The sequence below is a fragment of the Pseudonaja textilis genome, chromosome 2 (assembly GCF_049901715.1).
Source record: "Pseudonaja textilis isolate UNSWEBS1 chromosome 2, rPseTex1.2, whole genome shotgun sequence".
In the NCBI taxonomy this organism is placed as follows: Eukaryota; Metazoa; Chordata; class Lepidosauria; order Squamata; family Elapidae; genus Pseudonaja; species Pseudonaja textilis.
Window position 1 is genome coordinate 57,300,857 of NC_141991.1, and position 25,528 is coordinate 57,326,384.

The following is a 25,528-nucleotide window of genomic DNA, read 5'->3' on the forward strand; positions in this document are numbered from 1 at the left end:
TATTTTTTCTAGCTGTTTTTCTTCAATTCATGCATCACCTGGTATTGCAATATCAATAAATCAGTCTTTTTTCTTTTCCATAATACAGGTAATTCTTTTCCATAATACAGGTAGCGAAGTACAACGGTGCTGAAAAAAGTGACTTATGACCATTTTTCATACTTCTGTCCATTGCAGCATCCTCATGGCCAAGTGATTTACATTTGGATGCTTGATAACTGATTCAGTGGTGGGATTCAAACTGGTTTACCACCGGTTCGGTGGGTATGGCTTGCTGGGTGTGCTTTGCCTAATGCCGGCACACAGCTTTCCCCACTTGCAGCACCAATCAGCTGAGAGGATAAAGAAGAGAAAAGCATTTGGGAGAGCCGATCCTGCACTTTTCTCTTCGTTTTCCTCTCAGCTGATTGTCAGAGGATTTTTTTTTCTGCCTCTCAGCTGATTGTCGGCTTTTTTTTTACTGCCGGTTCGGCCAAACCGGTCCAAACCAGTAGCTTAATCCGCATTGCACTGACTCACATTTATGACAGTTGCAGTGTCCCAGGGTCAGGTGATCACCTTTCGTAACCTGCTGATAAGCAAAGTCAATGGGAAAACCAGATTCACTTACATATTTAACAACTGCAGTGATTCACTTAACAAATATGGCAAGACAAGTTGTAAAATGGGGCAAAACTCACTTAACAAGTTTCTCACTTAGCAACATAAATTTTGGGCTCATTTGTGGTCATACATTGAGGACTACCTGTAGTGATGTCAGGAGTGCGTGGGCCAGATATCTGACTGTTTGGATCTGAAATTCCCATAGCATCTTGACTTGCTCATTTTCAAGAACTTTGTTAATTTGATTTTCCCAGTATTTTTTTTTTAAATAAATTTTTATTTTTTAATAACAAGATAAACATAAGCATACATAACAAAATAAACATAAACATACCACAAAAAACATAAAAATATCCTTCTTCATGAATTTACATACAGTGCATCGATTGGTTTACCACTTTTTTTTGTGCATCCATTTCCTAGTCACTAGTATAATTATATTACATAATAGCTCATATTATCAATCAATAATTGTATAACCTAATATCATCACTAAAAAAAATCATTTATAATTTTGTTAATTCATATTTTAACGAGATAACTCTAGTTTGCTCAATTTATTTTGCAATAAATCATAAGATCATACCAAATCTACCTTAATAATGTTTTATAAAGATAATATCAAGAAAAAAAAATTTTTTATGCTAAATCTGAATATTCTATCATTAGATTTTCCCAGTAATTTTTCCTGCATTCGAACCCAAACTTCTGGCAAAGCTTCCATTGTATAATTTTGGCAACTCAATCATGACATTGCAGACCATCAGTCAGTGACATATTGCTACACCCATTGAAAAGGTGATCCACTGTTTCATCTTTCTCATTGCATAAGCAACATTTACTGTTGTTGCTGACATTTTGAATTTTTGCTTTCATGGAATTAGTCTGCAAGGCTTATTCTTGGGCAGCCAAAATGAAGCCTTCAGTTTTTATGAAGATGATGATGCCAGAAGTCCAGGGGTGGGTTTTTACTGGTTCTGTCCACCTCTGTAGAACCGGTAGCTCTGAAGAGCAGCAGACATAGAACCGGTTCTATGTCTGCTGATGTTTTTGCCCACCTGCCCACCCAGGCTCTTACCTGACCTTTATTTCCTGATTTTTTTCAACTTCAGCTGCCCTGCGAAGCACAGCTGCAGTTAAAAAAACAGGTAAAAAGGGATTTTTGAAAGGCTGCTTCTCTTCACGCAGCATGCTGATGACGATTTACAGGTGTGCGCCGGCAGTGTGCAGGGAAGCACATCTTAAATCATCGATCCTCGTAAATGACTGAACTGGTAGCTAACCCTGTTGGATCCCACCTCTGCAGAAGACTACAATGCTATTGCACAGTAGTAATTTGTCTGCCAATTTACCAGTTCTGTTGTAGGACACACTTGAGTGCTTCCCAAGGTGCACCACAGGAGGGTGAGCTGGCTTTGCACCAGAAAGAAAGACAAGTGGCTCTTTTTGTAATGTCACCCAAGGCCCCCTTCCTTCCCCAGAGCTGTCTGTTGCAGTCAGGAAGGTTCAGAGTGAGCAGAAATCTGACTTCCTGCATGGAGCACCCACTTGTCTCCCCAATGATCTACTAGCACAGAATGTGTATTTGAACTGTTAGGTGGACAGAACCCGAGGTGAATGATGGGAGCTCACCAAACCTTACACTCATACCGCTAGAGCAGAGACCATCTCCAGTGTCATTAAGTCACTGGGTCACCACACCTCTATACTGTATGTGCTGCTATCTGGATCAACAAGAGCTGAATCCAATGCTGTGGTTTCTAGACATTTGGTGGAAGTGGGTCACACGACTCAATTCTTTTTGCTAAGCAATCCAGGTAAAGCTACTGGATAAAAATTGTCCCAAATGTAGATTAGAAATTATGAAGTACTTTTATGAATCAAGGTGACTCATCATTTTCAGAAGCAAATGTTTGAAATTTGAAAAAAAAATCAAATCAAATATAAGTGAACAATGACCTAGATGTTTCAGAAATGAAGCCTTCACAAACATTAAACTTAATGAATTGGAGCAGCAGTAAAAATATTGAAATAAAAGATTTTAAATTGAAAAATAAAAATGTGCTACAAAAGCAATAGTAAACATGTTTAGATACAGACAATGAAGACTTTGAACAATCAGTTCTGGATCTATGTATCCATGTGTTATTAAGAGTTGACCCTGACTTGATGGCGTATAATCAATTCAAAATAAAACAGAATATCAGTTATCTGAAAACAGCAAAATATTTGAGAAAAAGCATGAAAGAAACTGTAGGACAAAGATTACCCCTTTCTTCCTTTTTGAGAAATATGAATGTTTATCCTTATAATCCTCTGGGATTCTATCTGACTTGAACATCTAAGTGGAAGAAATTCGAAGTAGGCTGTTTTGCAATAGTCATCAGTGATTCATAAAACAGAAACTACAAAATTACACTTTCTCATTCAAAGTTGACTGAATCCATACAACTGAACCTTGGCTGACTTTTAAATATTTGCATCTTTACTGCATATTCCCTGAGTATCTTATTCAACATTATTGTATTATTGAATACAATGTTGTATTCAACAGTAACTATTATCTCAAGATAAACATCTCAAAGAACTGATCGGCAAATAAAGGCTGGAAATTTGATTGATAATTATTTTGTAGTACACCTTTTGTCACTCAGCAGCTCATGCCTACAAAGTAAAAGAGGTTGTGTTGCTTTCTGTCTTGTTCTTTTTTCTCTCTTAAATGTAAGGTACAATTTTAATTATGAAGTCATTATATAAAGGGTTTGTATTAGATTAAACCAACAATCAAGAAGAATTTTTATCAATTCAATGACAAACATGTCTGAGATGAGGAACTCATCTAAACGTACGTGAAGTGAAAGTTCCCCACATCATAAAAACTAAGACTATAAATGCAAGGAAGAATATAACTACAGTTCTATTTCACAATTCCTTATTGCAAGTAAGTAACTTTAAAGAGCCGATCTGGTGGCAAAACCTTGGTGAATATCAAAATGGTTTTGCCAATACCTATCATTTTACTTACTATTGAAAAAACAGGAAAAAAACCACTTAAGTTGTGAGGTTGAAGAATTACATATCTGAGGATAGCCAGCCTGAGGATAGACAGTTTAACAGAAGACATCATCTATGCTTTCTGCAACAAAATTCATACAACACTATAAATAATGATCACTAATACTTAGTCTGTAAAGAAAGCCGTGATGGAGCTCATGAGCATCATTTTCACTATAAGAATGGTTCCATATCTCAAAAATGCCATAGTGACTTCATGATCCAATAAATGCATCTTGGCCAGTTTCCACCAAAGACCCAAGCTGGGCTGCTGCTTCTGCTCCTTGCACCTCTCCTCGCTTGCTTCTGCCGACCCGTCGGTTGCTGGGAACGCTTGTTCTGTCTTGTTCTTATGGCAACAGGGCAGAGGTGGTATTCAGCAGGTTCTGACCAGTTCTGGAGAACCAGTAGCAGAAATGTTGGGTAGTTCGGAGAACCGGTAGTGGAAATTTTGAGTAGTTCAGAATACCCACCGCTGATTGGCCCCACCCCCATCTATTCTTTGCCTCCCGAGTCCCAGCTGATTGGCTGGGTCTTCTTTGGTTGCCCTGCACAGGAGAACGAAGCTGGAAAGCAGGTTAGTGGGGTGGGGAAGAAATGGGATTTTGCAGTAACCTTCCACTAGGAGTGGGGTGGGGAGGGATGGAGATTTTACAGTAACCTTCCCCTGCCATGCCCACCAAGCCATGCCATGCCCACCAAGTCATGCCCACAGAACCGGTAGTAAAAATTTTTTAATCCCATCATTGCAACAGGGAGTCCAGTATACAGGGCTAATTTGGATCAAATTTAGACCCATAAAGGGCTTTTCTATGTAGGACTTCTTTCTCTCACCCTACGTGTCTGCAGTAGGCAATGTACTCCAATTAATTCAGTTTAGGCATTACATCTGTATCTCTTTAAATAATCCCAAAGGTACTTTTTCAGGAGGCAATTAGACTTTCTTGTTTTTTTCTTTGAAGATGTTTCGCTTCTCATCCAAGAAACTTCTTCAGCTGTGACAGGGTAGTGGGGAATAGAAGGATTTATATTCCTTGCAGACAGCTGGACATTTGCATCCTTTTAGAGAGTTGCTGAAGCATTTGGAGGTTTATCTGTGTCCTCAGGGTCATCTGAGGAGTGCAAATAGTTCCTATACTCTGCAATTTTTTCTCTGGAAATCCATTCCTACTCCCTCAACATTGAAAGGGTGTTCACCCCAAATTGTATAGCCTCTAAAAGGATGAAAATCACCTGCTGCCTGAAAGGAATATAAATCCTTCCATTCCCCACAATCCTGTCAGAGCTGAGGAAGCTTCTTGGATGAGAAGCAAAATGTCTTCAAAGGAAAAACAAGAAAGGCCAGTTGCTTCCTGGAAAAGCACCTTTGGGACAACCATGAGCTGGATGACTGGGGATCTCTACAGACATATCTTTAAATAATGCGATATCTTCAGTAATTATTTTGATCCCATTCTTAGAGTTCTAAAAGTTATAATAGTGTACAGTACTCTAGAAAAAAAAGTATAAAAAGAAAATTAAGACCAAACTTTTGCTTCAGTAAGATAATTTTAGATGAATTAAATAATTTTATTTAGATATGAGCAAGCTACGAAACTCTGGTGCAAAAAACCTCATTGTCAAATTTCTTTACCCTGATAGCCATTTCTTCCAGTGCAGCACCTGTTTTATTAAAACAATATTTATTAAAGTATGGCTCTGGGACACTTTACAGCTCCCCAAGACCCTCCTAGGTGGACTCAACATTATTTGCCAGCCTAGGTTGAAAAATAATGCATTATTAAAATCCCATTAAACAATTGTGAGCTCTGGTAGAGGCAGCAAATGCATCCATTTTAATATAGTAAACTTCGATAAATAAAATCCATGCAAAAAGAAATTTGAGATCTTCAATGATTTTTAAAAGTGGGAAAAGGTCCTGATAGAACACAAAATTAAGAAACACTGTACTAAAGCAAGGTCTCTGAATAAAGTTAATTCAATAAAACAAGCAAGTTATTGGGCATTATAAATACTTTCTTTCTCAGCAAGGATGAATTAGACTTTACTAAGACGCATACCTTTAAGCATTCTTAGTATATGTTTGTAATTTGTCCCAGTAAACTCATTATAATTATTTCTTAATTATTGAAAGAAATAATTATAATGAATTTACTGGGACAAATTAGCATGAGTAACAATTGGTCTCATTTTTCATGTAAATACTGCTGATAGCTTGATGAGCCACTGTGGCTTACACTCCATGGGTATTAAACAAATGTTTGGCTGTGCTGGAAGCAGTTCTCTCTTGTAAAACAATAGTCACTCACTCATTTTGCCAATTCCCGTTGAAAAGAAAAAGCTTCTTCTGTAAACATTGAACTTTTTCCAGTTTTCCCATCAACTACTGGCCCTTACAAATAACTCTTGATAATGTGACAGTGATAAAATCCCATCCTCCTCACCCCAGAACTGAAATTGGGTTGTTGAATATTGATGAGAGACAATGAGGCAACAGCCTGTAATCAGAGGCATAATCACAGGACCAAGCAGAGAATAAGCAATGTCCCAGGAAAGGTGAAGAGTTGAGAGAGACAAAGATTGCATTCGCACATTGTGCTAAGACAGGGGTGTCAAACTCGGTTTCATTAAGGGCAGCATCAGGGTTGTGTTTGACCTTGGGGGGCTGGGGGTATGTGGCGGGGGTGGTTGTGGTCAGAGTGGGCATAGCCAGCTCAGACCCTGGAGGGGCCACGTGTGACCTCCCCGGGCTCAATTTTTGCTGGCAGAGGGTTGCAGGAGGCCATCATGGTTGAAAAGGGAGCCCAAGTGGGCCACAGATGGCTGCCCCAAGCTCCATTTTCACTGGCAGAGGCAGATCTAAGCACCTGCAGGCTGGATTCGACCCGTGGGCCTTGAGTTTGACACCCCTGTACTAAGAGATGCTTTAGTTTGGATAGCTATGGTTGATCAAACCCTCACAACTGGTTGGTTTCTTACAACATGCTAAAACATAAGTAATGGTTTATAAACTATAGTGCCAGAGTTCACAGAACATGTTTGACCAAAACTAGTTACATGCTATTATGAAGCATGATGCACAAATATCTTGGGGAACAGGTCTACACCTATACTTATTTGTTTATACAGAATTAAAATTACATATGATTCTTTATGATCAGGTCTTTAATACAAGCCTTTCTGCCATATTAAAAATTATAATAGGTAATAACTTCTAGAGGACTCTGGGGACTCAGGTTTGGCATATGGCTAATGCAGAAGATGTAGGACAGCACTCTTGCAGATAGAAAGAGCAGCTTCAGCTTACAACTGAATAAAGTTTTCTAGTCTAGAGAAAACAGCTCTATTTTTAACAGAATAATGAGCCTCGGTGGTGCAGTGGTTAGAGTGCAGTACTGCGGGCTACTTCTGCTGACTTGTGGCTGCCTGCAATTTGGCAGTTCAAATCCTACCAGGCTCAAAATTGACTCAGCCTTCTATCCTTCTGAGGTAGGTAAAATGAGGACCCAAAATTGTTGGGGGCAATATGCTGACTCTATAAAACTGCTCAGAAAGGGCTACAAAGCACTATGAAGCAGTATATAAGTCTTAGTGCTATTACTATTGTTATAAACAGAATAATAGGAAGTCTTCTAATTCAACCCCCTGCTCAAACAGGAGACCCTATACTATTTCAGACAAATGGTTGTCCAGTCACAGTGATGGAGCACCTACAACTTCTGAAGGCAAACCATTCCACTGATTAATTGTTCTCACTGTTAGGAAATTTTTCCTTAGTTCTAGGTTGCTTCTCTCCTCGATTAGTTTCCAACCAGTCTTGCCTTCTGGTACTTTGGAAAATAGTGGCAGCCCTTCAAATATTGGAACACTGCTATCATGTCACCTCGAGTCCTCCTTTTCCCTACATACCCAATTCCTGCAATTATTCTTCATATATTTTAGTTTCCCGGCCCCTTTGTTGCTTGTCTGTGCACTCTTTACAGAGTCTCAATATCTTTTTTTATAACATGGTGACCAAAATTGGATGCAGTATTCTAAGTATGCTCTTATTAGGGCTTTATAAATACTTCACCTGGTTTTGATTCTATCCCTTTGTTAATGCAGTCTAGGATTGCATTGGCTTTTTTGGCTGTTGCCAACACTGCTGACTCATATTTAATGATTGTCCACTAGGACTCCAAGATCCCTCTGACAGTTACTGCTATTGAGCCAAAGTTTCACCTTATCTGTACCTGTACATTTGGGGGTTTTTGCCTAAGGAAAGCACCTTACTTTTCTCTCCATTGAATTTCATGTTTTTAGATTGGGTCTAATGTTTGAGTCTGTTGAGATCCATATGGATCTTGAGCCTACCTTCTGGGTATTGACTATTCCTGCCAGCTTAGTGTCATCTGCAAATATGATGAGATCCCCATCTATTCTCCCCCATCTAAATCATTGGTGAAGATATTGAAGAGTACTGGGTCTAAAACAAAAACCATGGTGTATCCCACTACTTGCTTGCTTGCTTGCTTGCTTGCTTGCTTGCTTAACTAACTAACTAACTAACTTACTTACTTACTTACTTACTTACTTGAATCATTATGAGTTGGATTCTGGATTCCTTCCATGGCTTGAGGGAACTGATCATTTGCTGCCTAATCCTTTAGCCATGGCTTCAAAATAGTTGGAAGCTGATGGTGTCTGGCATTCCTCTTCCTTCTCCACAAATAATTAAATTGGGAGTGGGAGGCATGACAATAGGTTGCTTTGTTCAAATCCTTGTAGCTGCAACTAACTTGGTCCAAAAGACCAAACAGCTTCTTTCAAACCAGAACCATTTATCCAAAGATAATTAAAGTCTAATTGGAATACAGCTTTATCTCATTGGCTTTCATCCAATCCATTATTGGTTCCAGGCACATAGTCAGGATTTCCCAAATCTGGCTTGATTCAGCTGGCAAAAAGATGTGGACTAGAGGATTATCACCACAATCCTGGCCTCAGCTAATTTCAAATAAACATTGAACAATGAAAAAAAAATGTTAGAACTTTGCAGGATCCACTAGCAAAAGGTTAAAGAGATCCTGTAGCACTTTCTTTTTTTCCAGCAAACAAAGCTGTTTGATGTTATTGTGGTCTGACCTCTCTCTTGGTAATAGTGTCATTCTCGATGCTATGGTTGATGTTTTATATGTTAATATAGAACCCAAAAAACTATGAAATAATAAATGAGTAGAATATATTTAAGGCAGAGAAAACCACCAATCAAACAACCAGATTAAATTATGCCTAAACTTGAAAACACATAGCAATCAAGAATAAATCCAGTTGTCATTGGGAAAATAGGAAGAGGAAGATATGTTGAATAGGTTCACCACCTTGAGTTATTTGTAAAAAACAATAAAGGTGGGATATAAACAAATAAACAAACAAACAAGCCAGATAGATGAAGAAGGATTCAGTGAAAGAATGGAGACAATTATAAGCGGACACAGATTAAGGATGTGGACTGAAATCAGCAACAAATATTTTTAAGTAGACATTTAGCCTGCAATAGCATTGGCAGTTTCATAATAAAAAAGGAAATGAAAAAAACTCAGAAATATTTAACTGTAATCCATAATAGTTGAAATGGTCTTTTTCTCAACTTGAGAAGCAGCAGTACTTGTCTGATCAAGAGATCTATAAGACAATGCTCTGAGAATTCAGGTGGTGTGCACTGGGAATTCCCCAGGCATTCATGTTTCACTTCGAGAAGTTCAAGCAACTGAAAGATTAACAAATAAATTAAGTCCTGAGCAGTGACTATCTTGCTGCAGATCTGTATTATGGGAAAATGCTAAGCTTATTAGACAGCTGTGAAGAATGTTCCTTCCAAATTCTGATATAAAGCATGTTAACATGAGAACGTTGCCTTGTGAAAATGATTTACCTGGTTCCACAACACCAAATAACTGTATTATATTTGGATAATACAAAAAGAGAATCCCTGGCATCAAAATATCTTATCCCTTCTGATACAATGCTTTAAACAAATAATGATTTGATGCATTTCTTAGAAACATTAAAAAGCTATTTTGTTGGCATCTTTTAAAACAAAATCAACAATTTTGCTCATGCAGAGTTTCTCCCCCAGTTGCAGTGCCCAACTACTGGTTGATATTGGCAATGTGGTCAAGTATGCATGCAAATATCAGGGATACCGATGGTTTGAATCATTATCTTTAATAGTTTAGAAACATCACCTTTAATTCATGATAAAAAATTGAGAAATTGAAAAAGGGTTAGTGCAACAGACAATTATTAAAGAGCATGAAATTATATTAAATATGCTAAGCTCGCAGCCCCCAATCTTTTTGTCTCTGTGGACTGGCAGCAGCAGTGGGGGAAAAGAGAAGGATGGGGTTGCATTGCATGTGCAACCCAATCATACACATGCACAAATAAAACTTCCTGCTGCTTGCGTGGTCAGGTTCCCAAGACGCCACGGACCAGTACTGGCCCACTGCCTGGGGGTTGAGATGCCTGTACTAAGCTATAGGTTTGCTGAAACCTGACTGACTGAATAAACTATAAATGACTGGGTTCCTCCAGTAAGTTATGCCAGAACCCTCAGTTTAACCTCAAGGTTGCTTAGTTCACACAACATGCCGTGCATAGTAAATGAAGTATATCATGGCTTAGTATGATGTGTGAATTATCAGAATCTACTTTCATGCAATGTAGAGAGCATATTGAAAGATTATAGCATTATTGTGTAAATTTTGAACTTGAGCAATTCCACTAATTTAATCTACAGACCATCAACAATTTTATCATCCCATACAATGCATGTTGTTTTTGCTGTGTCTCCTCTGACTCTTGATGAACCTTAATGGTCATAATTTCTCCAAAATTGTCTATCAGTAACTTTTTTTTGTATTCTGGTAAGCTTGTGTCATCTGTGATATTTACTGTAGCTGCCTTATCTTCTTCTAACCTCTTTTTCAATTGACTTTGATTAAATGAATCTTCAGAATCTTCAGAATGTCATCCAGTATTTATTGATATAATCTTAATTTGTTCTAATGCTGATCAACAGACTAAAGTAGCTTTTGAACTTTTCTTTCATCTTCCATTAGAGATTTCTTAAGTCAACCTTGCTTTCAGTTATCAGGGTAATTACTATCAGCATATCTGAGGAAGCCTGGTACAGCCATATTGGTACAGGGCTATTCACAATTTGTTGTGGTCTACAGAAATATATTTTCTATATAAGCAAATATAAGTATCTTTTTGGAATTGCCTTTCTTTTTCCATCATCCATTTTATGTTGGCAATGTGGTTGCATCTTCTTTTGATTCCAATGAATACATCTGGCATTTCTTATTCCATGTATTGTAGAAATTCAGGCTGGAAAATCTTAATCATCATGTACAACATTTCAGTAATTTGAATATTCTTTACCATTGTCTTTTCTAGCACTGCAATATAAATTAATCTTTAGAACCTACTCTTTAAGCCTGATGGTAGAAATCAATATTTTGGGATGAGCTTCTATCAGCCAATTCATAAAGTCTCCTCTTTAACTGAGTGTTCTCAAGGCAATTTACTATACATCAATATATAATAACAGGTAAAGAGATCCCAATCATTTGATCCTGCAGTCCCTAAGCTTTTGAAGGAGTTCGCTTAATCTTGCTTCAAATAATTAATAACTTTGTTATCTCAAGAAGACATAAGTGGAGGGGGGGGGGAACCCCTCTACCATGAAGCAAATCACCTCATTTTTTATGTCATGGGTAGAAGACTAACAACAGCCAGCTCTCCTGAACCCATATTGTCAACTAATTAGAGCCTAAACTATGATAGCTTTTGAGACCTGTTAATAACGTGAACCTAACACTCCAGAATATAATAGCAATCTTACTTTTTGATGATAGACCTCCCCTCCCCCCAAAATAGATTGAGAAATAAAAAGACAATGTGAGCAGAAAATGTTGCTTGCCTCTTCTAAATCTATTTTCTAGTATAGGAATGATTATTATATTCAAACAATGTGACATCACAGCTGCCAGTTTTCTAGCTGGTTTTGGCCAACACACTGAGTTCTTCCAAAGAACCTAGGATAGTGTAATGTATCTGCACAGTATATTATAATTATATTTGGTGAAAACTCATTTATTTATTTCTTCTATAATTTATATTTGAAAACCTTATTTCATTACTCATGCATCTTATGTATTTCCCCCAATTTTTTATAATATAATAACCAAAACAAAATGAGGGAATAGACTAATCTTCATAAAGGGAATTATAAAGGGAAGCATTTTTCTTTTGAACAGGGATACGGTCTGTAAACTAAAGCCTTTCTCAGTTTAAATGTGTATGATGATAGACCTCCCCTCCCCACAAAATAGATTGAGAAATAAAAAGACAATGTGAGCAGAAAATGTTGCTTGCCTCTTCTAAATCTAAATCTAAATCACACACACATGTATATGTGTGTATGTCTGTGTGTATATGTATATCATGCATGCATACACGCATGTATACTTGTGTGTCTGTATAAATCAGTGGTCCCCAACCTTTCTTGTGCCACGGCCCGGTACCGGCATCACAAAATGATCCGCGTCCAGGTACCGGCATCAGCATGCATGACAAGGCAAGGCGAGTCGAGTGACCAGCCAGCCAGCCGTCCCCCACTTCTCCCCGCCACCTTCAACTCCTCCTTTGTACCTTTGTCGCTGGGCTTCGCTTCGGGATGGTTTTGGGACGGTCGCTCGGCTCGGCTTGCCTTGGGTGCTGAAAGAATCCTCGCGCCTTAGTTTCATTCAAAGCCCCCCCCCTCGATGAAACTAAGGCGGGAGGATTCCTTCAGGACCCAAACGCCGCTTTCCAACCGGAAAAGCTCACCCGGAAGCACTTTCTTGTCAAACAAGATGGCGGCTCCCAGCAAACCGGCGGCCCGGTAGGAAATGTTCCACAGACCGGTACCGGTCCGCAGCCCGGTGGTTGGGGACCCCTGGTATAAATGTATGTATGTGTGTGAGAGCAAGGCAATTTTAAAAGCAAACTTCTTATCCTGCCTTACTAGTTTCTCTCAAAATGCAAGTGTTCTGTTCTCCAAGGAGTCAATTATATCTAGGTTCATAGAATTTATACACTTGTACAGAGAAATGGAAATAAAGAATATTTATTTGATTGGTGTGATATCTACGGTGCCAGGCAATTAGTCTTGCATTTATTTTCCCACACTGAGTTTCCTAGCGTGTTGATCTAGGGTCTATACGGCCATATGTTTTAACAAGAATGCTTGAAAGGGAATAAAGCAACAGTTTTCTAAGCTGTGGCATATAAAACATAACTTTTTAGTGGCAACAGTGGTTCTAAATAGCAATGTGTTTAGATTTTTCCCTGTATGTCTTCTGGGAAATAGTAAACAAGCACATATATTTTAATATGATTTCTTTTAATATCTGCAGATTTGATATTTGCTCTATCGGTTTTAGAAATAGTTTCAAAATTAAGATTATAAGGCTATCAGAATTTTTTATTTTTATTTCAACATTGTTAGCTGATAGTTTCTGGAAATATTAGGTGTCAGTCCTTAATCGACTATGGGATGTATGATTGTGAGGATAAATAAGAAATATTTTCAATAGTTTTTGATGGACCTGCCCTGGATTCTTTAAAATATACATATAAAAGGATATGGAACAGCACCTGCTGTGAGAGTATGTGGAAAGATCCTGTTTTCTATCTTACCATAAGTTGTGGTGCAGCCTGATCTGAGCTGCAGAAGTTAGAAGACCACTGCATGGGAACAGAGGAACATGTATTGTTAAGAAATAACTACTATTTAGTAAACATCTTAGCTTTTACAATTCCACGTGAATGGCCAAGGCTTATGCCCCCACCCCCCAAAAAACCCACTAGAAGAATCACACCTCCTACAAACTTCTTCCTTTTTCATGTGAACTTTAAGGAATTCATCCATAACCTCAGTATCATTAGGGATACATGACTGTAGGCATGTTTGTAAATGTTATATGACATATCTAAATCATAAGCACTATTATAACTTTTATTGAAGTTCTCTGTTACTTGTGATAACTACATTTTAAAATATTAGGACTTCTTTCACGTATAAAAAAATGGGCACATACTTAGACCGTTTTTATAGGAAATTTAAATTGTAAATTATAATGTTATAATCTTTTAATTCTGGCCTAGTGGAAAAAGAATGAATTAATATTTATTTATTATTGAAGTGATATTTTGCATTTCTTTTTGGAGCAGAAGGTGGTGTACAATTATTTTTTTCTTATTTATCCTCACAATCATACATCCCATAGTCGATTAAGGACTGACACCTAATATTTCCAGAAACTATCAGCTAACAATGTTGAAATAAAAATAAAAAATTCTGATAGCCTTATAATCTTAATTTTGAAACTATTTCTAAAACCGATAGAGCAAATATCAAATCTGCAGATATTAAAAGAAAATATATAGATCCTAACAGTCCATTAATGATATCACTTTTATACAGTTTTATTATTCTTTCATATTCTATACCTTTTAATATTTTTTTATCCTACATGTTTTTAAAGCATCATCTTGGTTCCCAGAATTGATCTGACATTCCAATTGCATTGAGACATTGAAGCGTTTAAGTATACTGTATTCAGTTTGAATGGTATTTTCTATATTATTGAGCCATGGTAGCATAGTGGTTAGAGTGCAGTATTGCAAGCAACTTCTGCTGACTGCCAGCTGACTGCAATTTGGCAGTTCAAATCTCACCAGGCCAAGATTGACTCAGCCTTCCATCCTTCCGAGGTGAGTAAAATGAGGACCCAAATTGTTGGGGTCAATATGCTGACTCTGTAAACTGCTTAGAGAGGGCTGTAAAGCACTTTAAAGTGGTATATAAGTCTAAGTGCTTTTGCTATTATCTATCTTTGTCTGTCTGTCTGTCTGTCTATCTATCTATCTATCTATCTATCTATCTATCTATCTATCTATCTATCTATCTATCTATCTATCTATCATCCAAGCCTACCAGTTTTACAGCGATAGATGTTGCTTTGAAAATTCTGTTCCTACCATGCACCCTTATAGATTCACATAAAAATCCACTTTAAATCTTAATGTGGGCTATACAGTTTTCATCAGTTCAAGCACAATTTCCTTTCCACTGAGGTAGCTCTCCTATTGATTGTTTTTGTGGTTCTAGCAAAAACATTTCCACCACTAAGATTGGACAAGAGCAAATGTAATCTCATCTTCAAAAAGAATATGCTACTGCAAGAAATGACTTTTCCTTCATTAGGAGATCGTCAGATTATACTAGATGATTTCTGCTAACTCTATGATTCTATTGTATATTTTAAGATTTAAACCAATCACCTTTTTTTGTACAATAGATGCAAATGGAAGTTCATATCATCTACTGTTATAAGCATTTCATCTAACGAAAATTATATGAAAAATCCTTAAAAAAATTTTTTTTTGCTGAAATTATTTAACAGATTCTGATTTCAAGGGTGTCCTCTTTTTAAATCATTGTTGATTATGTTACGTTTGAATGTAAATTGACAACCTTATCTGTGTGTCTTCAGACTAATCCCATATCACACTCCATGTTTAACTGTTTTAGGAATAATTATAGATGTTTATTTGGTAAACAGTTTGAACAGAGGCCAAATTGGCAAGGATGACAAAACAGTGGGAAGCAATTTTCCTTAGAGAATGCCCCAGCTTTGAAAGTATGATCCTTTCCCCCCAGTGCAGGTCTCTTAAGGAAGTTTGTTTAAATTAGATACTCCCCATGTACCAAAGTTCCTCAGCATTAAAACTGAGGAAATTAGCCAAACTGAGGGAAATAGGGGGTTCTACAGAAAGGCAAATGTCTTGGGTGCAATAAAATCTGGGTGCCTATGGTTCAAAAGTAAGAGAATGGAGAAGCAAGAGCAAAGTAAGCAGGAGGAAATATGGGGGGAAAATCACAGAATCAGATGAAAAGTTTCTGACGTAGTGAGGTTTGCAAGGAAATCAAAACAGGGCTATATCCAAAGGAAGAAGAAAGGCCAATTGAAAGAGGTTAGAGAAAGAAACAAAGCTTAGAATTTTGAAAAGGTGCAGAGTTATAGCATGAAAAGACAGACCCAGAGGCACAAAACAAACATTAGCAGATCTGACCCAGAGAGAACCATAGTAGGAAACAGTTTCTTAAAAAAATCAGAAAAGGATGTGGATAGCTTAGGGAAGCATCTGAGGATCTGGAGGGAGGGGGGGAGATTTAAAGCTAGAGAGATTATTCAAGAGTAAAGACTGGGGAGGGGATTCAAGCTTTAAAATGAGAAGACTATAGGTGAGTCAGGTGCTTACTGAAGCATAAGGCAAATAAAGCAGGAAGCTCTTTAATTAGGCAAGCAAGCAGCATGAGTGAAAGGGAGAATGTGTGTGGTTTTTTCCTCATCCTACCATGTGCTCTGCTTTGTGCCAGCCTGCAGCTTGAGTTTGAAGGGTAATTCATCTTGGATTGGCTAGCAAGTTCCACCCAGGAAAGTGTCCACTGTGGGAAGGATTGAGGTTAGAGAGCCAGGAGTGTCTGGTATATGATAGTTTGAAGGATGGAATGGGGGAATCCTTTGAAAGCCAACATGGTTTTGGATCAGGGTCACTAAGGAGGAAGTCCAAGGACGTTCAGTTTGCCAGAGACATTTTTGCAAGGCAACTATGGTTGAATATCTTTGCCAAGAGGAGTTGGACAGTGTTGTGTTTAAATTAAGAGGTTGCAAATGAATTCTTCCTTCAGTGCTAAGTATTGGCTTGAGTGAAGGAGACACAGAACAGGCCTTTAAACTCAAAACTTAAAGCCCACTGACTTTAGTAATTATTGCTGTGTAAATTATACTTGTAAACATGTGTGTGATGGAGAAAATAGGGATGCAGTAATAAGAGTTCTCTTCAATGTTTGGTTCTGAATGCCAGTAAAACAAATAAAACCATGTTGTTTGTTCATAACTAGGAGAATGCTTCGGGTCATACTGGATTTGTGGAGGTAGAGATCAGCCTGAATCCGTTAGGAATCTTTCAGCTGGAAGTTTCTTCTGGAACATGCAGTCTCAAACTCAGTGTGAAGAACAAGACTATTCAGAAGACCCTCTGAGCAGCAGCTTCTTTTCCATTTCCTTCTAACTTTGGACACTGCCCAACTCCCCATCACTCCTGCATGTGAAAGAGAAGCTTGTAAGGAAGCCTCACTGAACTCAGCAAGACATAACTATATATATAAAACAGTCAGAAGGAAGCATTATAACAAACCCTACTTTCTAGCCTTTAGAAAGATGGGGGAATCCAGAGTAATTTAGTTATCTGGGCTGTTGCAGGAAAGCAATGAAATGATTGTAGTTTTAATCTGCCCTGAGAGAGTTAAGGAGAAGAATCTAAATAGATTACAATTTGTTGCAATTACTTTGCAATGTTTTATTTATTTATTTTATCATTACACCTGAATGTTTCTCCTGTTTAGGCACAATATATTACCAATTTATTATCCTTATTTTAAAGCAGTGGGTTCTCAAGCAAAACTGGCAGCAAATTACAAACATATTGTTTTTTTCATGGAGTAAATATGGAAATTTGGCTTTTAATAAAGCCATGGTTCTGGAACTGCATGGGGACAAGTGTCCAGAATAACAATGCCACATTAGTGACATCAAGTTAGGATGGAGTAAATGTTCTCTCTATTCATTTTTCCAAATGAGACGTGGTTCTAATGAGGTGAAGGCTAACACCAATGACACATTTTTTAAAGTAGCACCCCCCCCCACACACACATATTTTGATGCAGTTAACTGAAGTAGAACCCGAATCCAAAAGACATTGAGATGCACTGGGAGATATTAAGAGGAAAATAGAAAGAAGAAGGGGTGAATCTACTTACCTCCCTAAAGTTCAGGGAAGCACGTATTTGCTTAATGTATACAATTCTGCCTCACTGAAAACTGTGGAACTATTTTAGGTCCACTTGAAAGCTTGGCAATGGTGATTATGCTTTTTAAAACTGATTACTAGCCATGGCAAAATGGAATATCTTTAATGCATAGATTCAGTATATTGAAACATACACTCAATAATAGCTTACATTAAGAACAAAATTACTTGCAAGGTCAGACTTGGTATATATGATAGTAAAATAAATTATAATCACTCAGAATGAACACAGGAGGCCTGAATAGCTATCATGAGGGCTGCATAGTAGAGGAACATTTGTAATCAATTGTAACGATCTGGTCTGATTGATGATATAATAGGGTGCTCATTCTGATCAATGAAGGGTAGACTGTGAACTGAGAACTCTGGTGAATTGGAAAAAGAAGTCATATTTAAGAGGCATGGGAACAGAACTGGATAGAAAAGCATCTTTAGAAAAAGGGAATGATGAGACAGGAAAAGAAGACTACATATGTAAATAGTTTGGTTCTGTGGACAGCTTGCTCTGTGCTAACCATCCCCAGGCTAATATCCTGCAGATCTGTTGGATTAGAATTTTTATCCTCCCACGACAGTATGACAAATGATCATAGCTAGAGGAACCAAACTGGAGAAGAGAGGACAAACGTCTTCTGCTTCAAAATTTGACATGGAGAAGGATATAAATGCTGGTGATTGTTGCTGAATATTCCCAGCAGAATTAATATTACAAGATGAAGAAATCACACAGGCTTTTACAAGCTCTCATAGCCAATTAAAATTTATTTATTTAGAAAATTTATATTGCCACCTACTCATACATGGCGACTCAAAGCAGGACATAAAAACACAATATATAAGAAATTAATAATAAAATAACCACCTATCCCTCCACCCCCATGACAACACACATCCATACCAGCCATTTATTGGGCTCTATCCTTCTCTGGGTTCCCCAGGCCCACTGGCAGAGCCATGTCTTCAGGGCCTTTCAAAAGAGTATTAGAGTGGGACCCAGTCTAATTTCCAGAGGGATGATATTCCAGAGGGAGGGGATACCATGGAGAAGGCCCTACTTCTAGGTCCTGCCAAATACATATCTCCTTAGGGGATGGAACATGCAACATTCCTTGCTTCCCTGCTCTTGAGGGTTGGGCAGATGTGACTAGCAAGAGTTGGTTGCTCAGATAACCTGGTCCCAAGCCATGAGGGCTTTAAAGGTGACAACTAGCACCTTGAATTGCACCCAGAAAGCAAAATTGGCAACTAATTCAGCTTCAGCAGGAGAGATGATACATGTACACATTGAGGACTGCATCAAACCATGTGGGCAGCTGCATTTTGCACCAACTGGAGCTTCTGGGTGTTTTTCAAGAGTAGCCCCATGTAGAGCTTGTTGCAATAGTCAAGATGGGAGGTGACTAAGGCATGAGTGACAGTGAGTAGGGATTGACCATGGGAAAATATACAACAAAGAAGATAAAACTTGGATTCTTAGGGAACCAGGATGAAGAAGAATACATAACTGCAGATTCATAATGCAGAATCATATCCACTATTGACCTCACCCCATTCCTAAGAGGTCTGTAAGGGGCATGCCTCCCATCCCGGTCCTATTGCCCCCATTTATTCTTACCTATTTCCTGTATTCTTACTCTTGTTTATACTTATACCTATTATCTTGTAAGCGATTGACAAATCAAATAAATAAAAATAAAATAAGTAATAAAGTGAATATATTTAAGACACCCAAATCTTGTATCCCACAGTCATCTCATCTTATGTGACAAGGCTAGGAGAAAACGTTTATAAAAGAGCACTTCTCATTGCCGCTACAGGTAGACCTCATAAATGACTAGTTTGGGCAGCAACCATTCACAGTTACAATGTTAATTAAAAAATAACTTTGCGACGAATTCTTGTATTTACAAACTTTGCATATCTCTTTCTCAGTCACATGTTAGCCATTACCATCAGTTAGTATGCGCCATCCTGAGCCTGAGCCATTTTTTTCTGCCCTGCCCCTTGCAGAGCGAGTAATTGTCTAAACAAGTTATCTCTTTCTAAGCTGACTGTACTCCATAGCAGGTCCCTAAAAAGTGCTAACTACAAGTTAACAAGCTTAGCAATGTGCCCTTAATTAGTTTGCTAACACTTGCTTTCTGAAATGGACCAGACACTAAAAGCTTTTGTTTATTTCTTAAGTGTGCTAGGCAAGCAAGCATCCTGGCACATTCTTTTGATACGTGCATAAGCGCACCAACATGCCTACCGTCCCTGTCCTATTGTTTCTTTTATATATTTTTTAATTTTTCTTATATATATCCATGTATTCATAATTATGTTTTTACTTATGCCTATTATCTTGTAAGCAATTGACAAACCAAATAAATAAATAAAAATAAATTGTGTTTTTGCTTACTCTCTTGTAATCCCTTCCTCTCCAGTGAATGCAAATACAAGCATTAATCCCCTCTTTGCTAATTATCCCCGTGCTGGATTGAGCATTCCAAAGGGAGAGGGAATGGGGGAAAAGGGTTATAGGATTTGCCCATTTACCTGGCTTCCTTATCAGTTGAGTGAAACTTTTCCTGCTGTTTGGAATCACTTGGCTATTTGGAGTCACATTCTTCTGATGTGATCCTTTAAAAAAAAAACTTATTGTGGAATGCTTACTTTTATTATGCTACAACGTGCAGAATCTTTAATTTTTTATCATTAATTTTGGGACTGCTTCTGTAAACTTTGTAAATACATCCAGAATACTGTCATCCAGAATCTGAAATTCCTTTATACAGCATAGTTAGCCCTGATTTGTATATGACTGACCTGAACGTTTTTATGGGTTTTGTTGTGAGCTACCTAAATTTATTGCATATAAATAGGTAGCCATATACAATATAATTAGAATCCCTCCTTTGAAAATAGACCATGGTGCTGCATTAAAACTAAATCCTCACTGGATAATCCTACAGGCACGAGAAATGGATTGAAAAATAAAGGCTTGGAATTGATGTCTTTATTACTATTACTATTATTTCTTGTCTATCCAATTTGGTTCTGGGGTTGTTTTCTTCAGACTTTGGCTTTTACATTTCTTCTAGTGGAAACTTTAGGGGATCACAGTCTCCTTATTTAATGGAAGAAGAAACTGATTTGCATGAGAAATTATTCCCTATTTCTAATCCTCTGTTTCATGTAGATGTTATCTGAATCTTAGATCTCATAATGACAGAAGTTGCTTCTACTTAAATTAACTGAGGATTAATTATCACAAAATAAAAGAACAGGAAAAAAAATCTACTACCTTGTAAATATTAGGTTTCTTTATAGAGCAGCAAATTTGTTTTCATTTTGATGTAAGAAATGCTACTGCATTTTTATATATGGTGAAAAACAAAAGATTTATCCGAGATTGTGCAATTGCTCCAGAGAAAGATATAAATACAGCCATTTAACACTCAGAATCTTGGAAACAGAAGGAATCCTCTTGCTGTTGTGTTTAGTCAGAGATGTTAAAAAACATTGGTTGTGTTTTAAATATATTGTTATCTACCAATTTTGGAACCGCTGCTGTAGATATGATGAAGGAAACAATAAATAACAAACAGCTGTAAATGCAAGCAATTGTAAATAGATGTGAATAGTGTCCTTCTCATTTCTTATTGTTATTATATAAGAGCCACAGTGGCTCAATGGTTAGAGTACAGTACAGCAGGCTACTTTTGCTGACTGCCGGCTGCCTGCAATTTGGCTGTTCAAGTCTCACCAGGCTCAAGGTTGACTCAGCCTTTCCTCCTTCTGAGGTGGGTAAAATGAGGACTCAGATTGTTGGGGGCAATATGCTGACTCTATGAAACTGTTTAGAGAGGGCTGTAAAAGCACTGTGAAGTGGTATATAAGTCTAAGTGCTATTGCTACCATGATAATACACCTTTCCAAAAGCTTTTTAAAGCTAGGCAGGCAACATTTTTTCTAGACTTCATGCCAGGAAGAAGGTAGCATCTTACATCTAGGTATGCATATATGTAGATACACCTCTTTGCCTATGAATACTTCGTTAGAGATGTCTTTGCAGTAACAGTGTATTGTCTTAATGGGACTTGCAATAAAAATTATATGAATATATTTAAAATATGAATTATGCAGCATCATGCTAATATTCTGTTGACATTCGTAAAATGTTTATGGAAAATCCATTGAGGTAAAACTTGGCTACAAGTAAATACTGAATGGTACTATATATTATCTATACATTTATGACAGAAGATTATACAGACAGACTTTCCTTGACTGCATACCACCCTGTTTTTCAAAAATGTCCTGGTGATGGCCCAATGTTTATGCAGCATAAAATATTATGTTATCACCATGACAATGAGCATTGCTGGGAATGGCAATGATGACAGGTTGAACCATTATCTGACCAATGCGGTCACCCTGATACCCATACTTGTCACCATGACAATAGTGCAAAATGATTGAGCCATCACCTATCTGTTCAGAAAAAGAAAATACATGATTCATCTTATGCATAAGATAGGAAAACATGTCTGTTTATGGAGAACACTGATACTTAAAAAAAAAAAAATGTTGAGGAAGGTAAGGTGCAGAGGTGGTATTCAGCAGGTTCTGACCAGTTCTAGAGAACTGATAGTGGAAATTTTGAGTAGTTCAGAGAACCGACAAATACCACCTCTGACTGGAGATTTTACAGTATCCTTCCCCTGCCACACCCACTAATGCCATGCCCACAGAACCGGTAGTAATGAATTTGAATTCCACCACTGGTAAGGTGGTTTCCCTTACAGCTAGTGTCTTTGGATCAAAAATGGCACGGCTTCAAGCCATCAAAACCTGTAGTCAAAAATGTAATATGGCTTCATTCTTAAATAAACACAGTTCAGTTGGGAATCCAGGGCCATTTTTGGGAGGCTACATTGTACTGTCACATTCTCGTACATAAAAATGTTCTTATGGACTATGTTGTATTACTCATATGAGTCAGTATGACACTGCTCTGGTGAGGAATACACCAAGAGAAGCATCCAGCAAGTAGAGCTTCTCAATAACCTGATAAGTATATTCTTGATATGCATCTCTACAAGGCATAGTGGTCTCCCAAATTCCTCTTAGTAAAGCAAATGTACATGAAGTTGGAAGTGGGATGTTTCTTCTACTGTTTTAAATGGTAGACTAATACATTGTCTCTTTAAGACTTGTTTTGTCAGTGCCTGCTAATATTAATAACCAGTGGCTATAATCATTGTGAATCTAGTTTAATTTGTTCTAGAAAATGCTACCATCTCTAGACACCTCCAAATGATTAATTTGAGCTGTATGATTTGATAAATAGTATTAGTTCTTTTTTTCTTTAAGCATTCTTTAAGAGCGTCAGTGGTGCAGTGGTTAGAGTGCTGTACTGCAGGGCACTTCTGCTATTGGCTGCCAGCAATTTGGCAGATTGAATCTCACCAGGCTCAAGGTTGACTCAGCCTTCCATCTTTCCGAGGTGGGTCATATGAGAACCCAAATTGTTGGGGGCAATATGCTGACTTTGTAAAACCGCTTAGAGAGGGCTGTAAAGCACTGTAAAGCAGTATATAAGTCTAAGTGCTATTGCTATTGCTGCTTGTTATAGAAACACTACTGTGTTGGCAAACCTTTTCATGAAGGTTTGAAATGCCCGCTCCCATGCATGAAGGCCAGCTGGCTAGCGCACAGAATTTTAAAGTGCTTTCAGTGTTCCTGTTCCCATTATGTTGTAATGAAATAAAAACCAAAGCACATTATTGTATAAACAGAATAGAACATTGAAATACAAACTAATAAAATAATACAGCTATCAATCTGTAAAGAAAACATAAGAAAGAAACAAGATTGAAAAAACACACACCTTCCTTCCATTTCAAGCATTTGGCCTCCCTTTTAAACCCCAAGGGCTGGTGATTGATCAGCTGACATAAGATCAATAACAAACAACATAGAATTCCTGCTATCAGGCTTACAAACTGAAATCTAATTAATGATAGATATAATCCAGTGAGTTATAAATTTAATTCCAAGCTACCTTGTATAGAAAAGTCTTTAAGATGACAAAAAGGAAGGGAAACCTGCCAAAGGTGTTCACGAGGGTGTCAAAATCTGCAAGATGATGAGCACAACATAACTGGCAACTTGCAGATTTTGACGTTCTGTGACTGTTGCTGACCTGGGGAATGGTCACTGAGAAATTATTTCCATAAAGAAAAGCTTGTCACTTGCCTACTTCCAACACAAACCCTCCTGTACTGTAAAGGTTTGTGCCTTTTGTGTATGATAGTATTGTGTTGGAATTTATGTTTTTCCTGAGGTTCATTATTTCAATTTCTAACAGCAATGGAGTTTGGTTATCAGCTGTCATTGATGCAAAGTGGTAATGGTCAATGAAATGTGACTGTCCCTGGTGTGTACACATAGTGGAGTAACGGTTAGTAGGATTTAAAATACATTTAATTATCTCAATTTGCAATTGTATTTCAGTTCAATATAACATTTTAAAATGCTATCTCATTCATTGTTTTGGTTATAAATGTCCTGTCCTTAATCAAAATAATGAGAAAGAATTTGGCAATTCTAACACCATGCAAAATGAATTAAAATTAAGCTTTGACTTAAGTGGAAAATCATAAATACCTTTGGTCTATTGACTGGATTTATTACTATATTGACTGGATTTGTTACTATTAAAAGACATTGCAGGATTGTTAGAATGATATGTTGAAAAAGTTTGGCCTGTCCTATTGAATGGATTTTAGTACTGCAGAATTCACTTCATTTTTTTTCTACCTCTCTATATTCTAGAACAGAGTACAGTGAGCTGGAACAGAGGTATGGACTTTTGCTGAAAGATAAGGGGCAAGAACTAAACATTTTTGCTCTGTGACTCTTAGACCCAATAAGAAAATCCCGTTTCAGCAATGAGAGAACAATAAGAAGTAATTTAAAGAAAGCAGAGTAGTAGCAGATTAATAGGCACTGATGAGGTTTAAACATGATCCATGATCCAAATACGTAAAGCATTGACATATTAAGAGGATGAGAGTGAATAAGTTACTTTGGTTTAGTATGAGGGCGACAGCAAAAATCACATACCAGCTTGAGATGCTATTCCTTGGTGGATATAGAGAGATTGCTGACTTGCAAACAATCTTAGAAGATGCTAAGAGAAACCATCTTCCGCTTAGATTGGTTGGGGATGGTTTGGTGATTCTTTGATTGATGTGAACTGGTGTCAGCTCCCCCCAAGTAAACCAGATAGGAAACACAACTAGATGAGTTAATTCTACTTTATTGTAAGACTACATTAACATAATCTTGCAAGTTTAAGGGTAACTTTTAACCACCTAAACGGTCAAGGCGGATCATTCCTAAATTTCTTCTTCTGAGGGTTAATCCACCACGGGCTCCTGCCTCTCTTCTCCGATTGTTTCCTCGGCACATCTCTTCCTCTTATCCTCCCAAACCATCCACACATTCAATTACAACTGGCTTGTTCTTATTTTGTGTGATGTTATCTACTGTTCTAATTTAGGGGAATTGTGATCATAGGATAGCATCATTTGAGAAAAGGGATGGAAGCAAATGCCTGTTTGCTTAATGTTCCCTTAAGCTCAATTTAATATTTTGGGAACAAGACAATGAAGGGGAAAGGATGTTTTATTTCTATATTAATTATGGAAACATTTGACCTGAAATATGTTAATTTACATTGACATTTTACTTTAAACTCCAAGCCTTCTAATGGACCACAAGAGGGGGTTTGAATGATCGGTTCTGTCTTGCTGTTCAGTCGTGGTACCACTAGCCAGACAGGTTTTATTACCTGAATCTAATATAGGCATTTTAAGAAAGAGTTTAGATTTAGTGAGATCTGACCTCACTT